The sequence below is a fragment of the Cygnus olor genome, chromosome 2 (assembly GCF_009769625.2).
Source record: "Cygnus olor isolate bCygOlo1 chromosome 2, bCygOlo1.pri.v2, whole genome shotgun sequence".
Lineage (NCBI taxonomy): Eukaryota > Metazoa > Chordata > Aves > Anseriformes > Anatidae > Cygnus > Cygnus olor.
Window position 1 is genome coordinate 64,131,349 of NC_049170.1, and position 27,229 is coordinate 64,158,577.

A 27,229-nucleotide genomic window follows, 5' to 3' on the forward strand; every position below is an offset into this window, starting at 1 on the left:
AATTCAAAATGACTTATCACCTCATAAAGTCACCATATAGAGCAAGCCATGTACTGGGGCATCTGTGTAGTCTGCTACCTGTCTCTTGCGCCAATCCTTGTTGGAAAAGTTTTTCAAGCTCTAAGTCATTATAGGAAAGTTTTCTTCTAACCTTAGATGTGGACAGCTGATTTTCTGCAGCCTGGCAGTATCAGATCCTGTACAGTTAACTTTTAATAGTCAACATGTAGGTTGTTAATCTAATTTTTGTACCTATTTTTCCTCAAGAACATGACAGCCAGAAGTCCACTCTATAAATGACTATGGAAGACAATAATCTATGGTACCTCAAGTTTAGTCTTCAATAAACCCACATTTGTTCTCCAGATTAATCACGGATGATCTTGGAGATAACATGGTGATGGCAGGGGAGTCTATAGCCTAGGTCTGCTAAGGATGGCATAAACAAACACTAATGTTTTCAAGAGTAGGGTATCTCTACAGAGAAGGCACATGAAAGACATCACTCTCCTTTTCTCTTGAAAATCACTTGCAGGAGACAGAGTTAAAAGGGGTTAGGTTTCAAGTGTTTATAGGACTTCTCACAATATGCCCGTGACTTCTAGCTGCCGCCATGGGAGGACAAGGAGTACCTGCAGATCCTACGTTACATCTGCCCAGCCTATGTGGACGTCATGGATTTCCTATGGAGCTTGTCATGACACTCGACCCCAAAATCTAGGCACCTGGTTAGGTCCCACTATGACTACAAATAGTACTCAATTTCCTGATTCCTACTTCTGAGGTGCTCAGGGGGTCTTGGAAAGAGACACATCCCCAGTAATAGAAGACCAAACCTTTAAAAATCCAGAACCAAACCAGAGTATGGTGGCATGCTATAACATTATACATTTCCTCATTTTATAAAAATGTTATACACAAACTCTTACTTGAAAGCAACACTAAAAAATAATAATAATTAAAAAACCACTGTGAACATGAGGTTCTGAAAAAACAAGAACATCTTCAAAACAATCTTTGGATTGTATCCCAAGACTCATCTTACTCTGGGTTATCCAGGAGATATTATAGTATTTCAAGCACCTTCTTGCCCTAGGTCATTGAAAAGAGATTTCAGTGTCTTCCATGTTTATCTGTAGACTGAATGGCCGACTACCATACTCCTGAAGAAGAGGTATAATGAGTAGGTTAAATAAGTTAAGTGAGGGCGAAAGTATACAGATCTGCAGTGGTAATTTAATACCCTGCCATACAGGACCAGAATTCGTAGGATTGGTCTATACCACTTAAAAATTCAGAGTACGGAGTGGATCCATTTAACTGAATCAGGAGAAAAACATACCAACTAAATAATAATTCTGTGTTTGTCTGTTTCTTTCCAGGCATGAAAGTTATGATAATTCACAGCATACAAAATAGGTTATAGGCAACCAATGTTAAGTGCAAAAGACCCCAGAATTAAATGAATTTAAGGTCCCTTCCAATCCAAACCATTCTGTGAGTTTTGCTTTAGTGTCACAACCTACCCTTCAAGTCTATATTTTTACCATTTAGCATCTGACAGGTTTCCAGCTGCTGAGTTTCTATTATCACTTAAGCATTTCATTTTTTTATATTTTCCAAATCAGGATGACCAATCTTTAATCGTACATTTGTATAAATATTCAATCAGCTCACAGTATGTGTGAGTATGTAGTTTAGGACACAATTTCTGGTAAGCATTTAATTCTTTCAAATCGTATTACATTTTAATTAAAGACTATAGCTGAAAAATCAGGCTTCTATCCAGATGTGATTAAAAACATCCTGAAAACAACTGTTTTTAAAATTATAACCACAAAATACTTTTACAAGGACTTTGGAAAGAGGGTGAAAGCAAAATGTGTACGTGCCTGAGTGCACATTCATATGTGTGAGATATTAAAAAAAAAATGCCATGAAAACCCGAAACACCTTATTTGCTCATCCTTCATAAAATTCACATATCCTTATAAATTGGAAGTCAATCCATAGATAAACATGAGGAACCACACTGTGAGGTGTACTTAAATAAAACAAACAAAAAAATTCAACTGTTTCTATTATAAACCAGTTTCCATTATAATACTGTCACTATTCTGGGCAAAAGTAATTTAAGTGGGTGAAGCAGGACTGGGAACAATACTTGGAATTATTATTTGAAGTCAATTAATGTAACCGGCCAGTTGGCTTTAGCCATGGCTTTGTTTTTTAAACTTTGAATAAAAATACAAATCTATTTTTTCCTTCAAAAATGTTGTGAAGTGTTACCTAAATCCAGGTCCCCCTTAGGCTCCAAGCAATTACAGAAAATGTAAAAAAGAGTATATCCTTGTGAAAATCCCACACACCTTTGCCTTGAAATTGCAACTATGCCAAGTTCAATTTAGAAGATTAACAAGGAATAGCGATTTCTACATTTTCTATTATTTTTCCCAAAAGTGGCATGGTTAAAGGACAAAAAAAAAAAAAAAAAAAAAGGCGAGGGAGGAGGAATGGGACCCCCATTTCTACTATTCACCAGTATCCACCAGTCTGCTGGCTGCAGCAGGTATAAATGAACATTAAAGCTGGGCACCATCCACCTGGCTTTTCAAAGAAGCTGGTAGATGACAATCAAGTGAATTGGCTCAGATCCTGATTTAAAGCTTCACGCATTTGAAATCCTGGTCCTGGCAGTTAAAACACTATAGAAGGTAGGACCTAGCTATTTGAAAGACTTCTCCCCATGCCTCAGAAAGAGTATGATCAAGGGATAATGTGATGCCAGAGAACACTGATCGCAGTCATCCATGCTGCAGAGGTTATTGAACACAGCAGATTTTTCAGGATGTCCTAAAAATTCTTATATTAACACCTCAATGCCTTGACAGAGGGTATACTAAAAACAAAAGGGAAAAAAAAATGAAAGAAATGTATAACCTGATAACCTCTCCATGCTGCAGCATATGGAAAAAGTCTCTCTGACTTATGTATGGATATATAATTTACTGTCTAAGAAGTTTTGGAAACATTATACTTAAAACTGAAAGAAAAAAAATTTGAGCTGCACATTTTCCTGTGAACAAAGGGAGAAAGGTTTTTTGACATCTGATTGATAACTTACGCTTGTTTCCCCTTATGCTAAGATTTTGATTAGCCGCCTCTCACCTAAATTTCTATTAAATAACCCTTCCTGAGACCCCTTATTGCCCTCTAAGTATTTATTTCCCACTGCCTTTCCTAATGTTTTCTGTCCTTAACTAAAGTCCTTCAAAGTGCTTTCCTCTGGTAGAATAAAAGCCACACTGAAAGCCTTCAAATACAATACATAGGACCCAGGAAGAAAAATAAGTAGCGCTGCTGAACGTACGTATCAAACCCATGAAAAGTACATTCACACAGACATAAAATTAACTGAACAAATGCATGCTGATCTCTGTGAAACACTTGCTGGATCATTCGGCTGCTGCCTCTACACTAAAGAAGTGTTGCCCTCTGAACTCCACACAGAAAAAGGGATGCTATTAAAAATTCAAAGAGAAGACAGGTTTGTTTTTGCCAGTTTGTGAATTTGTTGAAAAAGTGACCTTTCAACACCTGTGGGAAACTGAACTTACATTTTTTATACCATCGATATATGTGCTAATTTAGAGCAAGTTACAGCCAGTATGTGTTTCTAGAAATAATAAAACCTCAGACCTTGGTTGGACAGCAATTTGAAAACAGACTGCTGAAGGACAGAGGGATGTTGCTATTGACTCCTCTAGAAGAGCTCCTTCTTTGAAGTTGTATCTTTTAATTATGTATCACTACATTGACATCAGATTTTCAAAGAAATAATGGAACAAAAGTATCACATTGGCTTGAATACTAAATATCTTCAATAATTTTTCTCTTACACGTTTTGCTTACAGTGTGTAAGACCTACAAACTACTTCAAACTAATCAGAAGTAACTCATCTGTTTCCATTTAGAATGGTTTCCTCAAAAATCTGTTTAATTTGGCAGCAATTTTCAAGGGGGAAAACATGCAATTTTGACTGCAATACTGATGACGCAAACCATGTCCAAGTCCTACAGGGTTATATTCTCCTATTGAACCGTAAAGACCATTAGTATTAATAGAGGTTATGAACATGCACTTCCCTCAACACATCAATACATCACCGCTGTAAGGGAAAGAAAGGGCATCATAAAGGAACGCAGTGCCTATGTTTCCATATGCATTACTCGGAGGTCAAAGTCTTCAGAACTAATAGGCTGGAGGCACATGCTTACAGACTTAGCTTGGCTTTCTGGAGGGTTTGGAGAAAGTCACCTTTCAAGGATGACATGTTAACTCTGCTCAAACCTTTCAGAACAGATATACTGCTGTAGGATGCAATAATCTTGTCCATGAGCATCTCATGTAAACAAACAAAAGACTTCTTAAAAGCAGGCGGACAACTTGCTCTTTATGTAAATTGTTTCCAAGTAACCTGGTGTTTGTATCAGCCTAAATCTTTTCTCTAGTTCCTTTTTCTTTTGGATTTTATTAACTGATGATTCTTACCTTAGTATTTCCATTAGATATAAAATTACCAAAAAATGTTGCAAAACGAGGTCAACCCATACTAATGTTACTGTCATTCATTATCCAGATATAGGGCAAGAGTACACTGCCCACTATAAATGTAGGTCAAAGACTCATCACCACAGATGCTAACAAAATAAACCATAATGACATTCCATTTATACAGTTTAATCCTCTTTCTTTAAAACAAACAAAAACAAAGAAACAAACAAACAAACAAAAAAGAAACAAAACAAAACAAAAGCAAATAAGGGATGAGTCACTCTGGGATTTAAATTTGCACAACTAAGTAATTCATCATGCACCATTCTGCAAGCATAGTGTACTTTAGGGAAGAAACTGAATGTTAAATAATGGGACTCAGCAAAAAACAAGATGGGTATTGTTCATGTTGGAGTGTAGAAAAGGGATGTGATTTCTCATTGTTGATCATATGTAGGAGACTGCACTTTTGTAAAGCAATCTGGTGAAGAAATGTAAAGCCCAATAAAAGAAGAGCTTTGTCCAAAAACTACAAGTAATGAACATATAGTAAATATTATCTACATATTGGAAAGTGCATGTGAAACATGTTTGTATAATTAAATTCTAAAGAGGCAGTGGAACATGCTTCTTTATCCTCTTATCCTCATTTGTGATTGAACAAGTGGGTATCAAAAATAAAAATAGGCATTTTTCAGCTCCAACCAGGCAAAAGCTCATCTCTCGGTTCTGCTATTACAGTGCCCATGGCAACATATTTACTGATACAGAGACAGATTAGTGATTAACCTGGGAAAACATTCACTCAATGTGATGCATGACATGCTTTGACAGAAAGAGATGAAAAATCATTGCCCCAAGAAAATACTATGGAGGATGTACAGGCTTCTTACTAACGTATCACAGAAAAACTGCCATCGGAAGGGACCTTGGAAGGTTCATCTTGTCAAGTCCCACTGCTCCTGTACACCACTGTACATACATGTAGGCTTGCACATTAATTCTATACACATGTAGAATTACGGTAATTTAAATGGTCATTCATGCAATGTGCTTACTTGTATCATCAATGGATAACGTGTTTTTTTTTAGTTGGCAATTTAGACATTCCTTTTAATTGTGGGAGTTTTGACTTAAAATTAATTACAATTAAAACTATCCATTTTTTCCTCTTTTAGTTATTCTGATCCCACAATCATAAATTAGGAGCAATTTTAATGATTTGCAAAAGGAAAACGTTGCAGAAAAATGACATTTATTTAAAGTGCAGTAACTACTCTGAACTAGAGTTGACACGTATATTCTGGAAAGGCTTTTAAGATGCTTTAGGTTAGGTGACCACATCCACTTTAGAGGATCACTTTCTACTTTTTAAGTTTACTTAATGCTTATCTAACATTTCTGAGGCTTCATCAATCTTACTGTTGTCATTCCAAATGATCTCTACCACGGCTATTATGATAGTCTGCATCCAATACTGATGGTTCTGTATTATTATCTATTAGAAAACACAAACTTCTCTCCTAAAAACAATCAAATAAACAACAGCATCAACAAAACAAACATCAGAGAAGTCTGCAATTATCCTTAGACATATGAGTGGCTCTAGCCCTTGTAAACTGTCCACATCACCAACCATAGAGTTATGACAATTAACAGCAGCTGAAGTTTTGACTGGCTTTTGGGAATACTTTGATGTTGCTTTCTCTGAATGAAACCCTTACGTCTCTTCCTACAGGTCACATTTAAGAAAAAGGACTGCAATAACACTATGATGAAAATGTCATGAACTGTACTTCAAATGAGAGAGCAAGGAAATGGTAGCTCACAGGTCACTAAGCTTCTCAGTTGTACACAGCAGTGACAACTGCCATCACATTGCATTATACTCCTACAGGGTACCTCTTTTCTCCTTCTCTTAGTGACACAAATTGGTATTTTATTCCTCTGTTGAGTCTGTGTCACAAGAAATGAGATTTCAAACCAGAGCGGACTCTGATTTCAGGCACAGCTGGAAACATAAGTATTTAAAACATATTAATACAATGTATAAATCCATATTTATACATTATACATGAGAGAAAAATCTAACAAAATGCTTGAAATGTGTTCAGCAGCAGGATGGTCTGTTCAGTGTAAAAACATTTAGCACATTGTATTTAGCTTCTTTTGTAGCTTGCACACCTCATCCCATGCATCTAGGCATGAAAGGTGAAACAGCTCACCAAGCTCTGGGAAGCAGACAGGGACGGCAGTAGGAACAGAGTGAGTTGTGTGGGGTTCAGCTTCAAACAGAACGGGCAACAGCATGCACACACGCAAAGAAAGCTTGTTGACCTGTCCTTGTATTTGTGAATTTACTGGCCTACAACTCAGAAGCCAAGATTCTTCCAGCTTGTTGTTTCAGCAAACCAAGGCAGAACTTCAGTGTTTGAAAAGAACAGCTTTGAATGGAACGATGTAACTTCCACAAGACACACAGGAGATTCACTAACATTTAAAAATGCTTAAAAAAATAAATCAAGGCAATAGACATGCTGTCTCTCTAGAAATGGCTAGCATTTGGCACTTTCAGTCTGGTAACATTCTGCAGCTCAGACAGAAATCTCCTCTTGACAACTCTTGGTGCCCTGCTACTTACGGTTTGCCTAGTTAAACTGTTATTGAACGTAATTATTATACAAAGTAATGGCAATTATCTCAAAAAATCCTAAGATATTTGCATGGCCCTTTTCACAGCCCTGTTTTTTCAAGCTCTTGTCGCATAAAAAACACTTGGTCTATCTTGTGAAAAATGCTTTCAACTAGGTCACATCTCTACTTAGTTTTTGCCATCTTAGCTATGCCAGTTACTTGCAAAAAAGACCAGACCAAACAAAACAACAACAAAAACTGCACCAAGTTGTTCTGTGCAAAATCCCTAATGCAGATGTAGCTATAACAACAGAAGAACTTTCATCATCTGGGTTGATTGTGTAATTACACAGAGATTACACATAAGAACAGCATAAAATGCCTTCAAAAGGCATACGCTGTGTCTGCCCCAGGAGATACACAGCTCTGCTGACTGATGAGCCTTTGGAATGAACCTGCACCGCAGGCAAACACTTTGAGGGAACAGATTACGAAGTCTGAGATGTTCCTTTAAAAAGCAATTCCTGATATTATGCCTGTAAATCAACATTTTTGCAAATGAGACAGTGATTGTGCTGGCAGGCTGATGCCTGAAATTCATAATCCTGAGATTTAGGCTGCCCTCAAAAGGGTCATAAAAGCCAAAAACATAATTGTGACAAATATAAGTATTTGCCTATTTGACTGCCATTTATTGATAAGTCTTCTGTAGCTGTTAGGGGTTTTTGGCAGAACCTCTATTTGCATGGAAGATCCCCCAAATGATACTACCAGGTTCTAGTCCTCAACTTGAACGTCTGCCTGTCACTCCCCGTGATGTACAAGCGCTTTATGGCTTCTTCATAAGCTTTCCTTGCCCTTCAAGTCCACCATGGTCTCCTGGCTCTCTGAAGACCACTGTAAGCTGTATTAAATTACCTGACACAGACTGAGCAAGAGAGAGAGGTTCTTGCTGGCTTTTGGTGTGTGGAACACATATATACAGTATTTTCTATAGTTACTCTCTGCACTTGTTCATTTGTTCCTAGTTGTTTTGGCAGGTTTTCCTTTCAAATTATTTCTTTTGGGCTCTTAATCTTAATCTCCACTTGCCAAAGAAAAATGGTGAACAAGGCACACAGCTCTCAGCAGGAGCAGGAGCAACACTCTGAATGAGGAGAACAGCGAAGCTGACAGCTGTGCTTTTCTGCACTGAGCACAGTGGGTAAATCAATACCCCGGCAGCCCTGCTGCCATCTGTGGAGTTTCTGGAGCAGACGGGTTATTTATAGAAACTTGTTTGCACAAAGCCAATATTTACCTGTCAGTGCTGTCAAAATTTGCAATCCATCTTTACTGTTACCCTGCTGTTTTTCATGTCAATAGTGGAATTTTCCAAAGGAAAATACTGTAACGTTTCCCCCCCTAAATGTTCCCTTGCTGCGAGGGTCGGTTACATTAATTGTTGCAGCAGGAATGCATCTGGTTTCCATGGGGCTTTGGGGATCCTCCAGAATGCTGGAAAGCTTAGGGGATGTCAACTATAAAGAGCCCATTTCTTTGTCCTGTTCCAGCAGCAGCAGCATGGCACTTCCCTGCCAAGGCCAAACTGAGATTTTACGTTACCAAAAACAATCCCCCGCCCCCCCCCCCCCATCAACAAAAAGGTTTCCTTTTTGAAAGTTTGGCTACTGCTGCTACTGTTGTAAACATAGCTATCATTTTCAAGCAGAGAAGTTTTCAAGCAAAATTTCAGTGTATTTCCCTTCATAAGTGAACTACAATTTTACAGCCAAGTCCCAGGAATGAAATGCACAGGTGATCTCAAGCCTGGCTGACATTTCCATCACCAAATGACAGCCATGCCTAAGACTATATGAAGGAGGCAAGAAAGAGTAACTAACCTCTGGTTTCTGTCCCAGTTGCTTCAGGTCAGAAGCTGGGTTGCACCACCAGGACAGCGTAAGGTAGCAGGACTGGCTTCTGCCAGTACCTTTGGGCGGCTAAGCAGAGGCTGTTGTTCCAAAGGACTATTCTCAGAGATAAAGTTCAATTGAAAGTTGCAATCAAACCCAGCAAAATAAATTACATCACTTTCCATTTTAGCTAATACAAGAACATAACTGCTACCATAAACCAACTCCTGAGAGCACTTTGGGTCAAACCTAAACAAGCCATCACCTCTCTATGGGTCAGCACTCTGCCATATAATCCATTGGCAATCTACATTTCCTGCAAACTCAAAGGACAGGGATGGAGAAAGCAGGGCAGGGCTTAAAGCAGGAGCAGTAGAGGCATTTTGCAATAAATCATATGAAGAATAAGGATTAAATTATTCTGTCAGATGAGGAATGTATTGTGTGATTTTACACCAATGTATGTAGGACACCAGTAAAATACATGCCAGTCTAAGAGCCATCTAAGTGATGAGGGGAACAGGTGAATGAGAACACCAAAGTACATCAGAAAGTCTCTTAGATTTGCTTTTGTTTGTTTTAATATTAATTATAATGCCCTATGACTTAAACAGCTTCCTAGCCAAGGGCTAGGATGCAGAGTAGAGACAGAAAATAGAACAGGGAAATTTCTCACTTTTGTTTTCTCCACTAAGACTCACAAAAAGAATCCTCTTTATATAGCGTGGTTTCGGCTGATTTTTGAATATTGTTTAAAGTGCATGCCAAAGATACAACAAAGTAATTCCTCCTCTTAGATAAGGTCTACAAACTCCCCCCAGGGTAAATATTAGAGAGCTTGCAGGAAAACTGCTTGTTAGACAAATGGAGCCACAGATGTGACTTTTATCTAGCATGCTAAGCAGGGATGTTACATGCAAGGCAGAGATGCCTCAACTGTGGAAACTAACATTTTAACAGAGACATTCCTCCAAAACAAGAGGATTCTAGACATTTTATTTATTTAGAGAATTTTCTGGTCTTGTCTCCTGCAGTAGGAGTCCATCTTTTTTTTTTTTTTCAATGGAAAACAAAAACGTTGAGATCTGATAATGTTCAGGATCTCACAGGATCGGTCTACTGGTGACAAAAGATCTCAGAATATGCAGAGCATATCCACAACTGCTTAATTGTTTTTTCTCTTAACACATAAGAGCATCCAAGAGTGTGCTATGGGACTTCTAGGGTTCAAAGTTTTTCTGCACTCAAACCAATCCACAGCCAGAACACAGTACTGTTCATTCCATTTCATTATATTCCAAGTTTTATACTTGCAATGTCAATGCTTCAATTGTGCTTTTCCAGATCTGGTTTAGCTATTTCTGTGCTATTGCTCCATGCTGATCTGATAAACATTTGTCCTATCATGCCAGAAAGCAAACAAAGCCCCTAGCCCAAGCCTTCGCTGGTGAAACCACACCTCATTTGTTAAGCTTTGACAGAGGTCACAGCAATAGGAATACTCCTTAAAAGAAGAGAAGACTCATGGTAATAGTAATGAGAAAAGACAGGTTGAGTTTAAGTACTCGACTGGAGTTTGATATGTCCATGGACAGCCAGGAATTCTTTTTAAAAACAGGTTAAATACTACCAATTTCCACTGCTTGAGTAGAGCTGAGTTAAAAACTTGGCAGAGACTATTTCTGGATACTACTTGAAGGTTATTTTCTAACTTAAAATACTAAAAAACAAATGAAAGTAGGCCATTCCTTTAATTTATGCACTGTGTCAACATCTAGGTTGCATTGATCTGATTGCTGACTGCCACAGATGCCTTTGTATGACCTTGGACACATCACTTAATCCTTCAATACATTCTGCTTCTATCTTTCTCCCCAGCATTGAAGACTGGCAACTGCTACATCTAAGACAGTGGATGGGAGAAGGCACACTCAGTGCTTAAATCAATGCCACTTCGGACTAAGATGCTAAGGTGCAGTAGTACAACTGGAAATGATGGGTATTTTTGCTTTCCTTTGCATTACCTAGGAACTTCATTTAAGAAATGTAATCCTAAGATATGAGACTATTTCATTTAAGAAATGAAATGTACCTCGGGACACTGAAAGGTCCCAAGATCAGCAGTCCCCTTGACCTATACCATGGCATATTATGTAGACAGCTTTGTTTTCTATGTAGACCCACGTGGCTTAAAGGACATTGAGAAATGTTGTACCCTGCAACATGCAATGAGACACATGGAAGAGAAGTTTAATGGTCTCCTCTGCTCTAATGTCTATTACTGAGTTGCAGGGACATGACCTGGGTGATCCCAGTGATTCTTTTCAGTCCAATGTTCGTTAATCTTTTTTCTTGAGCCTGATTTAAGAGAAAGAAAAAAAAGAAGAAAAAAAAACAAGGAAGAAAGCTCTGATTGCAGCCTTCAGCATACTTATGTGATTAGGGTAATGAGGAAGAGACCATTTTATAAAACAATTCAGAGATTCTTCCTTTCTTTCCTTCAAATTTCATAATGCAGCTGGTTTCAGCCTTCCAGCTGGCAAAGAGGGGACTCCTTGCTGTAAATACTCTGCTTAATCTGGGGACTTCTCAATCAGACACAGCTGAAGTAGTGGCATGATTATAGGCCTTGGTCAAGTGTCGCAATACAAGATGATTTATATTAATCAGCATTCTCTAGAATCAATGCAAAACAAATCTAACACAACCACAGACATTGAAAAAAGTCTTTCTGAGCCAACCACTCTCCTTTGTCTGAGTACACCCTGTTGACAGATGGTAGTCAAGTGACCAGACGGTCACAATGGCAAAGGACCAGCACACACACTTGCCCTTAGAAACATCGCTGGGATGTGGTAAGGACATCCTGTAAATTCCCTTTTGGTGTTCACAAGTTGGTTTTGACCTTAAGGAAACTTATCCTTTTGCAAATTTCAGTATGCTGGTGCTGTTACTAGTTGTGAAGAGTTCCAAGTTGTCAGAAGCCATCCGTTGTCCTCCATGACAAACTAACCTGTCCGTCTGTCTCCGCTGTTACTGAGCCGTGAAATGAAGTGCTTACACTAAGACACAGATGTGCCAAACCTCCTGATTCATGAAGGAATAAACTAATATACACAGGGTATTTTAAATCCAGCTTAAACCCCAATCCACAGGCAATTTACAGGGTAAAGAAGAAAAAGGTGGTGGCAGGGGAGGAGGCGGATGGAGGGGATTTGGCTGGCTCCACCTGGCTTTCATGGCACTGAGGTAAAGGAGCCGAATGCTTTCTTGCTCTGACTGCTTTCATTAGGGCAACTTCTCTCTCTCAGTGGTATTTGACTTCTGATGCCTTGCAGCAAAGCACCAGTCCCTGCTTGGCTGGTCTGTGGTACTGAGGTACCTGCACACTGGTAGCATAGAAGGAAAGATGCAGGAAAAGAAAGAAAGAGAAAAGAGAAAGAAAAACGAAAGGGGAAAGTTACTGCAGTCGAAATATGTAGAAAAATGAGGGGACTTTGTACTAGATTACAATCCATCTCTCACACTGGATGTAACCTATCTTTCTGGACTTAAAAGTGGTACTGTTTGTGGAAAGTGATTTATTCAAATGTCATGAAAAAAATAACCTGTTTTAAAACCTTTTAGAAGTCTAGTATGTAGGGACAGGAAGGGGCATTTCAGTATATGCACCCTAGAGCAAATTCCAGATGACCGCATGGTTTGATGCCTTGCTTTCATCTCCAACAAACAAACCTCAACCTTGCTGGCCAAATACAAGCAATACCTATGGAGCCAAAAACATAAGCAACAAGTTCCAGAACAGCCTGTAAGAAATCCAAAGTGTCCCTTCCCATCATAAAGGTTGCCCACACAGGTTCTATCAGAACATGTGCATTTTTTGCTCGCAAATATGATCAGGCACATTAAATTCCCCTCGTTAGCTGCATTTTCCACTGTGTCTTTGCACAGGCATGGATAGGCTGAGCGAGGCAGGGCATTGGAGCCTCCTTTATTCTGTGCAGGAAGGCGTATAAGCCTGGGGAATGGAGAGGGTGTTTTTAATTAATCCAACATAAACAAAACTGCCTGAAAACATAGCAAAGAACAGAGGCTCAGCCTTCTGTAGGTCAAACCCAAGGGCTACATTCGTACCCTGGGGCAACTTCATTATCCTCAGCTGAGCTGCACAAGGGATTAATTTAGCCCTCAGAAAAGGGTCAAGAGAAACTGGGAGAGGAACAGAACAACCCATTAATAAGAGCTCTAAAGATACATGCTCACAGAGTTTAGTTCAAATTCCTCCTGTTGGTTGCTGTTTTTAATGTGAGCAGTACATATAGTAACACTACATTTCTATTCTGCTCCCTCTGCTGTTGTCAAAGCCCATTCTTCTATTGTGTATTCTCAAATGGCTTTTAGTTTAAATCATTTATAGTCTCAGAACCAATAAGATACAGCTAAGTACTCTGAGGCTTGTTCACCTACTTGAATTTTTTTTCTTTTGCTTTCTTTTAATAAATTCTCAAAATGTATCTGTAAGCTGGAGAACTTATTATTATTATTATTATTAAGATGCTTTCTGTTTTATCGCTAATTGTTTCAGTTGTAGGCTTCAAGTAGTGTTCATATTCCAGAAAGATAAAGCTGTCAGGTTCTAAATGTGACTGTATACCTTAGGCCTAAAAATGTGCAGGAGTCCATTATTGCATCAGCTGCCACTATTAGGCTAGAAAAAGAAAAATGGGGGTGGAAGGGCAAAGTATTGACAGTAGAAACACTGGAAGACTCAGCATTTTTTATCCTCACGTGGCACACTTTTTGTAGCCTATTTTTACATTTCCCAATCTTTTCTTCCTTAAAGATGATTGTTATTCGGACAACACAATGAAGATGCTACATCAGCTTTTAATCATTTTGATGAACTAAAGCATCCCAAAGTAACTGGAAACAATTGGAAAAATGTAAGTGATACAGAAATTAGTCAAATACCTTTTCCAATACCAGCATTTGCAGGTAAAAAGGTGGAAAAGGTCTCTTCAATAGCCATCTAATTGAAGCAGAGCTACCTACTGCTTCCAAAACAATTCATATAGCCTCTTCTCGGTCGCTCTCCTTTTTTGAGGGTTACCCTATTCCTCCCTCCCACAGGAGCCAATCTGCAAGCTTCCCATGGCACAGCAGGCCTACATCTTTCTCTGAGAGGCGATGCATGCACAGGAAGAAGACACATTGGCTCTGGCCATGGTGCAGGGCCACCCCAATCACCTAACAGTGAAGCAGCCCGTGACCTGGAGCTTTTACTTGGTCCAGCATGGCTCACCAAGCTGGCACCACTGGTCTAGTCTAAACCTCAACAAGGCCCAGATATTGCCTGTCATGTGTTTTCACACATGCTATAAAGTACAATTGTTCACACTTCAGCTCTTTCAGAGCTGAATTTGACTGCTCTAGAACTGATGAATTTGAGTTTTGAAGAAAAATGGCCCTCATTTGAACCCAGTGGGTCAGAAACAAGTTTAACTGAACATCAGGAGCAATTTCAGGGTTTGCACATAGCGTTGTTTTTTCATGCTTCTCTACAAAGCCGCTTTTGTTAAAGGAAATTTCACATCTCTTTTAAGCAACTAGAATCTTGATGCTTTAATTATAAAAGTGCCCTTGGCTAATATAACAAATTTACATTGGTAAACAGGGTTTGCACTTTATTTCAGACCATTTGCAAGGAAATCCTAACCGTAGGGGCTCTAGTCTATTTTTTCTTGCTCTGAACCACATCATTGAATCTTCAGCATATTTTCTACCTGCAGCATATCACTATGTCAGGACAGCGTTTTTGCTCATGCATGTCACAGATGGAGAACCAGGGTGCAAGAGTGAAGTTCTCTTCCTTGGTTCAAGGTGGCAGAAAAAGTCTGTGGTAGATGGAGGAACTGAAGCAGTCTGTGTCAGCCTGACGTGGTCAGAAACCACACCATGAGACGGTGCTTTCTCCCCTGCTGCTTCTCAGAGATAGCAAGCCTGCCAAATATAAATAATACCTTCTTGTTCAAGGTTGGTCTTGGTATTTCCATTCTGGACATGGCATGAATGTTTTCTCTTCCCTTCACAACACAGACTGCCAGCTACAACAAATCTTGGCTTGCAGTTCTGCCTTCCCCATCATTAACTCTTCTTTGCCCTCAAACACTGCAGGGACTTGCTCCCTGCTTTCCCCTCTTGGCTTTTGCTGAGTACTTTCCAGCCGTCATGCTGCTCTGGCCACACACACAGTGATTCTGACTTCACATTGCCAGATCTTTAGAGACAAGCCTCTACTACTTTTCCTGGTTTCAAGCAAATGTAGTAAAGATCTCAGGAAGCAATGACCTTTCTTGCGAATTATATAACTTATATGTAAATTTAGTATATATTTAGAAGGTAGCTACCTTTCTAGCTAGTATCACATGCATCTCTGTAGATTATTTGTATGATATGCCTAGAGGGTACCTTCTGATAGAAGATCAATTTGGCCACTATCGAATTTATTATGTCTGTCTAATACTAACCTGGAGCAAATCTAAGGGATCACTGATGTCAGTGAAAAGCTACTGGAAGACATCCATGAACATCTATGATCTCATTCCTGATACCTGCACTGTTGGAAACAGGGCCATGGGTTTTATAGCATATCCAGGTATTTATGCTTCTGATTTCCTTTATCTTAGGAACAGATTTCTAAAATAAAATTGTGGGAGAAATGCAAGTGATTTAGTATTTAAAAAGCGAATCACCTAATTCTGAAGGTTTATTAACAGCATTTCATTTTATGGGTTTGCACTGTGATGTGTCTAAAAAGTGTCTCCTTTGTCTTCCTTTCTAATTCCAATCTGGAACACACAGGGTAGGATAGATGTCTGTACCGGAGGTGTTTTAACCAACTCATGCTGACACTTCAGTGAAATCATTAAAGGCTACCATGAAGTATTCTCTCTCACTTGCCCTGTGGCAAGGCAAGCCTTAATGATACAACGCACCCAGGGAAAATGTAGACTTCCAGATCAGTGAGCAGAGCCAACAGGCTGTAGAGGAAAGCTCTATTTCATGATGCTAACTGAAGTTTCATCAGAGGTGGGATTACTAAGTAGGGATACTTTTCATCATTACTCCAGTAAGGCCATCATTAAAAGATCCAAAAAAAGGGAAGAATGACATCGCAGCATTACATTGAACGGAACAACTAGACCAGCCAAACTCATTTAAAAGAAAATCCAACAACACTTAACCGTCAACCAGGTTAAGCTGCTTTCAATTTAAAGACCAGGAAGACCATTGAGGCTCTTGATGAGACCAACACCACTGACTGCAGGGGGCTGGATTATCATGCTTAGAAATCAGTGGTTACAGATCCCGAATTACCACAGGATTAAGAGCAGAGCAGATAGAATTTCACTCCAGTGCTCAAATGCTGCTGTCAAACACACAGAGTTTAATCTTCCTCTCCATCAGCCCTGAAAATACACGCTAAATAATAGTAGAAATCTGCTCTCTTTCCTCCTTTTCATACTCATACCAAAAACCTTTTTATAGGTAAAATGTTTTCAGAACTCAACTCCTCCTCAAGGCTGATACCAGCAGGAAAATAACTTGAATGGTAGGTAACATCTTTAGGCTGTTGTACTGCCTTGTTTTACTCATACGTTTGTCAGTACAGTGTATGTATTAATTTAGGTACTTTTTTTTTTTTTTTTGAAGAAGTCTTTTAAATCTGCCTAGAATCATAGGAAAAACAAAAATAACCTGGCAAGACAAGTGTTTTGCATGTTCTACATGTTCTACTGCATGTCCCTGGAAATTCACATTTCCAGGGAAGAGCTTGTGAATTGCGTTAGTATGAAGTCTTCTAGGACTACAGGACTAACCAAAAGGTGGATTATTACTAGACTATTTATTACATCTATACACACAACACATATATTTCCTCCTCTTTTTACACCAGCAGTGTCAGGAATACTCGTTATCTCCTCCTACTTCATAAAACTGGATTTTACAATAATTTCTAATTGGATTCTTGCATCCTAGTGCCATATTAAATAAAAAAAAAAAAATTCCTTTCCCCAAATCTAAGGGACCCAGCTTTCCAAAGAACCGCAGATACTTTTCAAAGAGGCTCAAATCACATTTCGGTAGCACATGCATATTGGATTAATCCCACTGAATTATATAAAATGGCTCCTATGTGTAGTTCTGCTTAACACAATAGGGAACTAGAGAATTTGTTATTAAGCAGCCTGCTCCTAGATATAAATTAAATGTATTTTGGTTAATTATCTCCACTCTCTACCTATCTCTCACACACACACAGAACTGAAGAAATAGAAAACTGAAGACTAACACCTATAACTAAGATATTTATTATATATATAACAAACCAGCAGTCTCTTTGCTATCATATCAAGACTGTACCAGTCCACTGGAGAATTAAAATAAAAGTAAAATGTTACAGCTAGATTTAAAGAGCTAAGCATACATAACAAGGCTTGATTATCAACCTATTATGATCTAAAGTACATACATCCTTCTGCTGAGTCAATGTAATTTTAAAATTAGTGTATTCTTTAAAAAAAAAAAAAAGATTTCCTACACCTTTAAGGCTTTTAATAGGCATCAATGAAAAGGAAAAAACCTTACTCTGCTCTCCTACTGTTCGCTGCAGGTAAGAGGAGCTTGCAGGTTTTCAGCAAAACCTCTGCTGTCTCTTGACAAAACTGAAATTATCAACAGGGGACAACTGCAAGGCAGCAAGATAAATCAGTGCTATTACAGAATGACTTGGAACGATGAAACAACTTGATTGACTGTGCTGCTGGACTGTACCAGCCAACTTGGCTACACGTACCTTTTCCTCTTCCTTTCTCCCTGCATCCTGAGAGCAAAGCAAGTAGCAAGCTGTTATCCCCAGTGGAACAAACATTCTTTTTTTTATATAATGGTAATCAGAACCATTGTTTGTTTTGCTACTGACTCACACAGATGCCTTTGACATCTTTTGCTTTCTTTAGGAACATGTGCCTTTTGACTTCCTGCATGGTATAATTTGGCCACTTCATTCCACCAGAAAGGTGACCCCTTGATTCCGGGATGCAAACCTGGGATCACTGAAACTGGTGGGAGTCGCAGCACTTGCTTCAACACAGCCAAAGTCTCACCTCCTGCACTGGTGTTCCTTTTAAGCAGCTCCAGAATTTGGACCCCAGGCACAATGTTCATATAAGCAACAAATGCTACTGAGGTGACTGGAATTGTACAGCGGGACCACTGTGCTTTGACCCACAGCTCCCACACAATCTACTGCATACACCTTTCACAGAGGGCCTTGTGACATTGGTCACAGCTTGATGCTCCAGACGGGCTGTGGCTTCAGAGATGTGCATCCCCGTCGTTAGGTTACGTGGTTTGCTAGTACTAATGATGCAGAAGCATGGATGGGGACAACAGATCAAGGGCATAGTCCAAAAGGATCTGGATTCAGGCCCAGGTGTCTCTCTATGCAGAAGACTGTGAGGAACTGTGTACATTTCTTTACAATCACCAGAATACTATGATTATCTTTTGGCAGCCCATTACTGCAAACTGCAACAACCTCTGGGATTTTGGTGCAGTAAGGCCTCTAAATCATAGCTCAGGCAAACTTCTGGAACAAGTAGCTACTGAGCTCTGGTGTTTAAGTTTAAAATCATATAATTAGCTGGGGTTCTTTCCTATACTTGTCACTTTACAAGTCTGTCACGTATCTCTCTGACTGAAAAAACAAGTTTCTTTCAATTACCAATACCCAGTAATACTTAACAGAAAGGTGACTATCTCCTTGGTTGAAACCTGGCAGCAAAGTCCTTTATAATCGAGAAAACCCAACATACATCTAGCAATTGTTTCTTCTATCAAATCGATGATAAATGCTAGTGCTCAGATCTGTATGTCTGAAACTCTTGATATTTACCCCACCAAATAAACTCTTGGTTAGAAGCTTCTAGCTTTTACCATAAATATTTTTAAAAGTCAAAGTCATGAAATTCACTGGGCTACAATCTTTTGCAGTGAAAACCCTTACTGGAATTGGTGAAAAGTTCAGTCTGGAGCAGAGGCCCATGAGTTCTGAATGGCGGAAATCCTGCATGCAAAGGTGGGTTCATATATAATTTCATGCACGAACAAGCAAAATTTACTTTATTTGAGACTCTCTTGTACTTTTTCTGTAGCATTAGAAAATGGCACAATTTCACTTGCAATTGAAAATGTGACAATACATTTTAAGCACAACCCCCAAACATTTTGTTATTTGAGATGGGGTGTTACTTTGAACAGGGGATTTAAAAAGGTAAGTTATAGGAGGTGAGAACAAAGGAATTTATCTGGGAAACAACTGTGAATAAACTTTCCACACTTGCATTAAATATTTAACTGGCTTATAATAGCATTTAAAGGCAGAAAAAATCAGGACCAAATATTAATATATATATAGATATAATCCAACTTCTTGTTGCCGTTGCAAAACATCAGAGGTATTTCTAACTCAGGCCCTTGCCTATTTACTTTATGCACCAAAGCAGCTAGCAGTGTAAAAGTGGGAGGTTTCATGGACATCATTACAGCTCTGCAGCTGTATTTCAAAGCATGATGAGAGTCTGAAGAGGCAGTGAAGACCCTTACATCAGGGAAGCTCGCCTTTCTGCAGACTGAGCAGAGCTTCTGTCAGCCACATGGGTGAATTCTACCCTAGAAAATGTGAGTGTGGAGAAGAAGGGGAGGAAAAGGCACTTGTGAAGGCACAGAGAGAGACAGGAGAGAAGACAGGTTGATCTATGGTTCTTCCCTGTGGCTAGAGCCAAAGATATATTTTAACACCTTGTGTTGAAGACAGGGACTCTGAATTAGTTTTTTCTACAGAACGAGGTTCTTCCAGCCACAATATTCCTTGGCACTGTGGTGATGCAGAGGTGACTACCTTGCTGGGGTGACAAAAACTGGGATGGGCTCCCCTTGGAGGGGGTTCAGGCCATTGGCTCCAGCATGGTTTAGCATATCCTGGCTGGCTGAAAGCCAGGGGCTCTGCTGTGGCTGGTAGTGCTGAGGCATGGGCACGACAGAGCCAAACGCACACCTTGATGCCCCTGGGCCTTCTGTCCCTGATCTACATGGAGGGCAGACAGGCTCTGCAAAGTTCCTCTGCTGTTTACACACAGGTCAGCAAGAAACACAAATAGCTGCATTTCTACCTCTGCAGATACCTAAAGGGACAGTTAAGGCAGTCCTTTGGGAAGCACTCACTGTGGCTGGGATAAATCTATGACAGTTTACAGCTTTGCCAGATAAGGCTGGAAATGGAAAGTGACTACACTTTAATGAGAGGCTCCAAAGGCAGCATAAGATAACACCATCATTCACAGTGGCTTCCATTAGACACCCGGCAGAAAATCCACCCTAAAGTTAGAACCTTAATAACTTTCATAGCAAAGGGAGCTATATTTGTAGAGATCTGGAAAATTTATAATTGTTTATGTTTTCAAGTCTGTTTAATTACCTGGGTGAGACTAACAAATAAAGAAACGTTCTGTTGCTTCTGAGCAGAAGATCTGCAGCTTACCCTGCAAGTCTTCCCTTCGTTTCCGAGATCTGTGGGTGCGTGTCTTTTATAAATGTGAACTCATTCAAATCTTTTCACCATTTCCCCCACTTTTTTTTTTTTTTAATATCCATTTCATTCTCACAGGTGTCAGAATAAAGTGACAGCTTTGACCTTGGTGGTGATAACCGTAAGTGGGTAGATACTTTTCCTTGAAATACAGCCTGGGAGCGGATCCAGGGGTCAAGCCAGAAGGTTACATATATTTGAAAATCTAGTTTAAAAGAAAATCCCTTTGTGTGGCTTCTAATATGTCTTTGGATGTGAATCTTGAAATACCTATCTGTGAAAGCTGCTCTCTGTATAATGATGTTCTAAGTCTTAAGAAAATTGAAGTTCAAAGAGAAGAGAAGACTAAAAGAGTTGGGTTTCTAACTATGGAACAAGCGCCTTCTTTGCCACATCAAAAGCGCTGATAAAAGCAGTCCACCAACTCCGGATAAGAGCATATTATTTGATGTATTAATTTGACAGCGTGCTAACATTAATATGAACATTAATATGAAGATCTCCTTTTTCACCCCATTACAAGATTGATTTTGTGCATTATAGAGGAGTTTAAAAGACCCAAACTACAGCTAATCAAAGTTCTAGTTTATATGAAGGTCATTTATTTCCCTCGAGGCCTGACTTCCGCATCCTTTTTTTTTTCAAAACCATTTAATGCTTAAGTAGAGAAACAATTTGTGTGAAATCCACAAAGAAGGCGATCTATGTACTACAGACTTTTCAAACTGCTACAGATTTATTGCAGTATGTATGGGCTCTGCAAGTTACTGATGCCAAGGGCGCATAATTCAATTCAAGTTTTCATTTTCAGAGTGAAAGTCATGTCTCCTGCTATATCTCATCATAATTTTATTTGGGTAAGGTAAGAATTTGGATGATGCTACACTAGGAAGAGGGAGTCTGGAAACCAAAATGTCCAGTTAAATGGCCTCTGATTTTGGATAAAAAAAATTAAAATTGTGTCTCCCTTATACAAAGCCAATCTCTCTTCCCACCATGCTTCTACTTACAAAGACATGGCCCTAAGAATGGCTTGTAGCTCCTAATGATGGGGAGTTTTCTTAACAGGGGAGAAAAGCATCAGGAGTGAAAGAACACATTGCAGAGCAGGAGGACATTTGCCCTCACTGAAGTAGGTGAGGACCTGGATGCTCTAAGGCAGCAGATAAAAATTTCTGCTTGTGGCCATCACTGCCAATGCTCCCATCTCCTTCCCAGGGAGCAGCAAGTAGAGCAGGATGTGAATTTATTACAGTAATTCTAAGTCTCTAGAAGGTATCGAGTCAAAATGTGAAAGGAAGTCTCTAATTTCTTGCTTTTAGATTTTTGCAGTTAAGAAGAGTGAAAAGTTTTTTGGTTTTTGCTTGTTTGTTTTTTAACAGACAAAATAAACAAGCACCTTAAAATAATCACACTAGGATGGGGACAGACATGCTTCTAGGGGCCTGTGCTGGGCTACACTCTATTTGCAAACGATAACATACATGAGGTAGTGACACGTGATTCCTCTTTACGAGACCATTACTGAAATCCTGCCAAAAATCTTTCTGTATGTCACTTAGTGCTTCAAGACAATGAAAGAGTAATGACAGGTCTGTAAAATCTGCTGGGATTGACAGTTCTTATTGTTCTGAAAACTTTTTGTGACGCACAGGAGTTTTCAGACTAGTGCTGCACAATGTTGAACAAAATGGGTGTCAAGCAAATCAATGGGCTTTTCACGATTTACTTGTCTTTGTTTTACTGCTGTTCCATTTTAATCTGCCCTTGGTGTTGCTTTGTTGTGTGCACTTGCCATCTGAGATGCAAGTGTGCGTGTACTGAACAGGGACAGCGAGCTTTCTATGACTTGCCACGATGTTCGATGTAAGCCATATCCTAGCACGGAGTAACTTTTTCCAGACACAAACAAAAATAAGGAAATGTTCGTATTTGAGCTTTTAGTCTCATTCAGATTTATCACTGCCTGCAATTCCTTTGAATATATCAACCTCAGAAACACCTAAAGGACAGCATTTGGCTTGTAGTTTGCAGAAGAACTACCTACTTACTTGAATAATTGGGTGAAAATAAAAATACAGCTGAGGGAAAACTGAGGACTGATGGCTCTAGCATCTATTTAACTAGAACACAAATGAGAACTATGTTTGTACTGAAATGGAAGGGGGGTTAAGATCAAGGGAAACAGTGAAATATGCCAGTTCAGTACTTGTGGATGTACAGAAAGTGAAGAGCCACCACCCAAGGTGTTATTTTCTCATCAAAGCAAACCTCTCTTCTAGCTTTCTGCTCTACATTTCCAGTATAGACAAGCAGATGGGAATGAGGCTTTCTGAGTAGACAAAGGACAGATAACCCATTAAGTTTAAAGTGCAATGAAACAAGCCAAAAGATGTGCACTACCCATTCTACTCTGGTTTTCAACATTACTGTTGCTGAGGTAAAGGGAGAGGAAAATTAACCCGCTGCCTTTCAGAAGTCTTGCTCTTCCAAGAAAAACTTAAGCTTAAGACTGAAGATCTGATCAATGTCTGGTGGTTTCTAGTGTAAGTCAATGGAGGTATGCCAATTTGGTCTGGCACCAAGCATTTTAGAAGACATATGAGCCCATCAAACCAAGTGTTTTCCAATGCAATCAATTAGAGCTACCCCAAGATAGCATTTTTCAGCTTCTGTGTCCTCCCAACTGCTGCCAGCATGCCACAGCTCTCACTGAAGCCTACTCACTCCTCTGTTGCTGGAACTCTTATAGCCTGGGAATCTGAAATGCTTCTCCCACATAGATCATCCCCAAGCATTAATGACAAGCAACTGTTCTCTGCACCATCAGGTCAAAAAATCTAATGCAAATGTGGCTTTGATTGCAGCACAGATTTTTCTACCTCCAGCACTACTGTGGTTTGAAGCCCTCAGACAGACTGGTATAATGCACCATACAAAGCTTAGCAGTTATAGGCTCTCCCTCTCCCTCCCCATTGCCCTCCTTTTATCTGCTAATGCACAGGGATAGACAAGTAAACAAATCCCTTTAAACAAGGTTATGGGAGATATAGGAACAGTCACATATTATTTGTCTGATGTGAGTGACTAAACTCAAGAGGTTTGTATTGTTTGAGCTATATCCCTGGAGCATTAACAAGAACTAAAATATCATATTAAAGTTGCAGTGACCTTAAAAGAAAACATTCTCCTAGGCTCCTACCTTATCAATCAGAAAATAAAGCAGAAGGTAGGAGGTATAGAAATAAAAACTCAGGAAGATGCAATGGAGCTTCATTTTGATGTGTATCAAATGACCAGTCTGGAGCCAGAGACAAACCATGCCCAGATGTGCAGGAGTCCAAGTTCTCCCTCAACTTTTTATGGAGTATCTCAGCCTAGATCAAAGCATCCACCTCTAGGATGGGGAGTGGGCACATCTCTTTGCCTAGACTGCTGTACATGATGGGATCTTCAGCTACATCAGTGCTGAGCAAATACAAGTGTATGATACAAGTCTCAGGGGAAGGTGACAGAGCAGCCAAATATCTATTTCAAAAAATTTATTTTTGCCACTTCCATCACTGCTAAACAAAAATAAGTTCTGCCGTAAGAGCTAACAGTTCTCTCTCTTTTGCACAGATTAGGAAAAATACACTGCTTTTAAGTCCAGTGCCAAGGGATGCCTGGGGCCACCATTTCAATAAAAGGCGACCCCAATATCCCTGGAAAGCACAGGGAGAGTGACTTGCACCCACATCTCCAGAAAAGGCAGTAAGTCAAACGTAATGAGGGGTTCTCCTGCTTTAGTTACACATCAGGTTTAACACTCAAAAGTAGACAGAGGAGCTTACTATAGCCTTCCCCAGCAGACACTTTCAGTGAATCAATGCACTGATTTCCACGTTCTGTATTTCTCTAATTTAATTGGATCGAATGGTTCTTTAAAACACTAACAATTCCTTTCTGCATCGACATCTGAGGTGATGTTGATTCCTTCAACAGAAGGAATAAGCTCAGATACACCTTCCTGCCACAACTTGCAAGGCAGCATCTCTAAAGCAAAGCTGACCAGCTAAGCCTTCTCCAAAAAGCACACCTTCAGCATGAGATTTCCAGGCAGCAATGCCGCTTCCCAGCAGCTCCCAGCATCGGGAAAGGAAGTTTTGCGTTTATTCTAAAATGAACACAACACACTGAAAATGGATCCCTAAAAGGCAGTCAGCTTCATCTGATTTGTACACCTAATTTGGTTACTATAAAATTCCTTACACCCATTGACTAGCTCAGGCACAGAGTAAAAATACAGAAACTTTTTTCTACATCTTTTTGCTCCTGTCCTCCCTCCTATATGCTTTCACAAACCAGCTAAGATGACAACAGCCTCTGAGAGGGTTAAGCAGAATCATTCACCAGCTCTGTACAGCAAAGCACTGAGTCTAATGGCAAATACCTGGTAAAAGACAAACAATGCTGAACCAAATTCATAGCTGGTGTAACTCAAGTAACCCCAGAGGGCTACACAGGGACAGATTTGCACACTCCCACCCCCCACCCTTCTAAATGTACTGTTTCTGCTTTACAGAAGCAAATGCAGAGTCCCAACAGGCGAGGGAATCAACTTCTACCACATTCTGCAATGCTGAATAAGGAAACTCTTCCACACTTACCATGCACTCACCTGTTTCATCAACAAGCAAGAAAGCTTTTGAATTACATGCCTTTTTTAAAGTCTCCTCCAATAGAGAAATGAAAAAGAAAAGAGAAGAGAGAGGGCAGGAAAAGCAACGATTGTCTGTGCTGAGAACAGCGAGGCATGGTGAGCAACTCGTGTTTCCTTGGCTCAGTGTCTGAACTAGCGCTTTACAAACCATTGCAATATCGCACCTGTTATCATTATACGCTGACAGTACAAGTGCCGGTGACTGCACACGGACACCTCAGAGTTTTGTGCCGGCACTATTCTGTTCCATGTGGCTCGCTCTCCTTTTCAAACCCAGAGGATCCTGAAATGCCTCTGAGAATAGAGCATCCTTGCACAGACTCATCTTAATTAGGTTAAACAACCACCCAAGGCAAAGCAAACAGCTAACTAGTTTGTCCAATGCCTGGAACCATTACTAAGAACACAGCTGACTACGTGTGAAACAAAACCAAGAGACCCTTCCCGCTATTTACAGTTGCTGCTAATTTCCTTTCGCCGCTCCTTGACCAATGACACTGCTTATCGATCCGCACTCGGGCTGCAACAGCAAGATAAAGTACAGGGATTTACTTACAGAGATCCCGTAGCTCCATCCTTCCCGATGACAAATTCGCCTCCCACACGACAGTGAGCGAGTGACTTAATGCTGCTTTTTGCAGAAGGCACAATGCGCGCGAGCAGCAGATGGTCTCCGATGAGGCTCTCTAATGAGATCCGTCCTCGGCGTAGCCATGTGAGAGGAGGGACCCCCCCCTTTGCACACCTTTTTTTGCCGGTCCCAGCGCCACTGGGCGAGCATGTAGCTTTGCTTATGTTGTGGGTGCCGACGGCCGGTCGGGCTCCCATTGGCACGGCGGGGCAACGGCAGCCAATGGCAGCCAGCTCCCATTTCGGGGAAACTCCTGCCCATTTATTTCGCAGCTCGGGAGACCATATTTCCCAGGAAGAGCGCCCCTCTCCCAGCGTCAGCCAGGAGGAAATAAATAAAGAAAGAAAAAATAAAGAAAAAATAATCCCAGCTCCCCATCTCCGTGTGTCCCCCCCCTCCCGACTTGGCTTCCCCAGGACCCGGAGGGAGTGAGGAAGAGCCGGTGGGGACAAGGCACCCGCGTCCACCTTGGTGGGGGAGCTCGCCGAGCTCCGCAATTACTGGCTCCATCACCATGGAAACTGCCTGGATGCAGCGGGCTGGCTTTGTGGAGCACATCTGCTGCCAGGCTCATAATCAACTGCAATCTCGCCGCTCTCCTCTGCTCTCACTGCTGGTTTCATTGCGAGTTTGCCTTCTCTTTTCACAGGCACTGGGAAAGTGCACACAGGCAGAGCTGTGCACACATTGGCTTTCTCCTTGTGCAAACACGTCTATGCACAGACGTACCCCAGGAGCACTCACTTGTACATATGTGTGTGCTAAGGAGGCATGCTCCCTGCGTACCCAGACACTACCCCATTACCCCTATTTCCAGTTCGAGTAATGGGCCAACACGAGCCCAGATTACTGTACAGGCCATCAAAATGCTACATTTCACTTTCCAGTTCCTTAAACTGCACCTGTCCAAATTGGGATCAAAACTGACACCGCTATTATGAAGCTTGCCAAGCAATCTGCTCTTTTGTTCGCAGTCTTCCAAAATTGCACCCAACATCCACAGGAGGCTACCTGAGCCCTGATGCAACCAGCTCTCCCTGTTCTGCCTGGGGCTGATGAAACAGGCCACCAGGAGACCTTCAGGCTCAAAAAGGTTGTTGTCCATAGATATGAATCTCTGTCCTACCCCCTGACAATACTAGAAAGGAGAGACAACTAGGTC

At 40.4% G+C, this 27,229-nt stretch overlaps 1 protein-coding gene across 15 annotated transcripts in view; it reads right to left on the reverse strand.

The window, feature by feature from the left end:
* The window catches only part of ELMO1 (engulfment and cell motility 1), a 310,022-nt gene that overhangs the window by 57,394 nt on the left and 225,399 nt on the right, over nucleotides 1-27,229 (reverse strand). Inside the window, exon 1 of one of the 15 annotated variants that reach the window (XM_040545692.1) lies at nucleotides 25,993-26,220. The exons of the other annotated variants lie outside the window; for them this stretch is intronic. The gene's annotated coding sequence lies outside the window, so the exon portion shown is untranslated. Of the gene's footprint in view, nucleotides 1-25,992; nucleotides 26,221-27,229 lie in introns of those variants that run through there. 15 annotated transcript variants of the gene reach the window in all.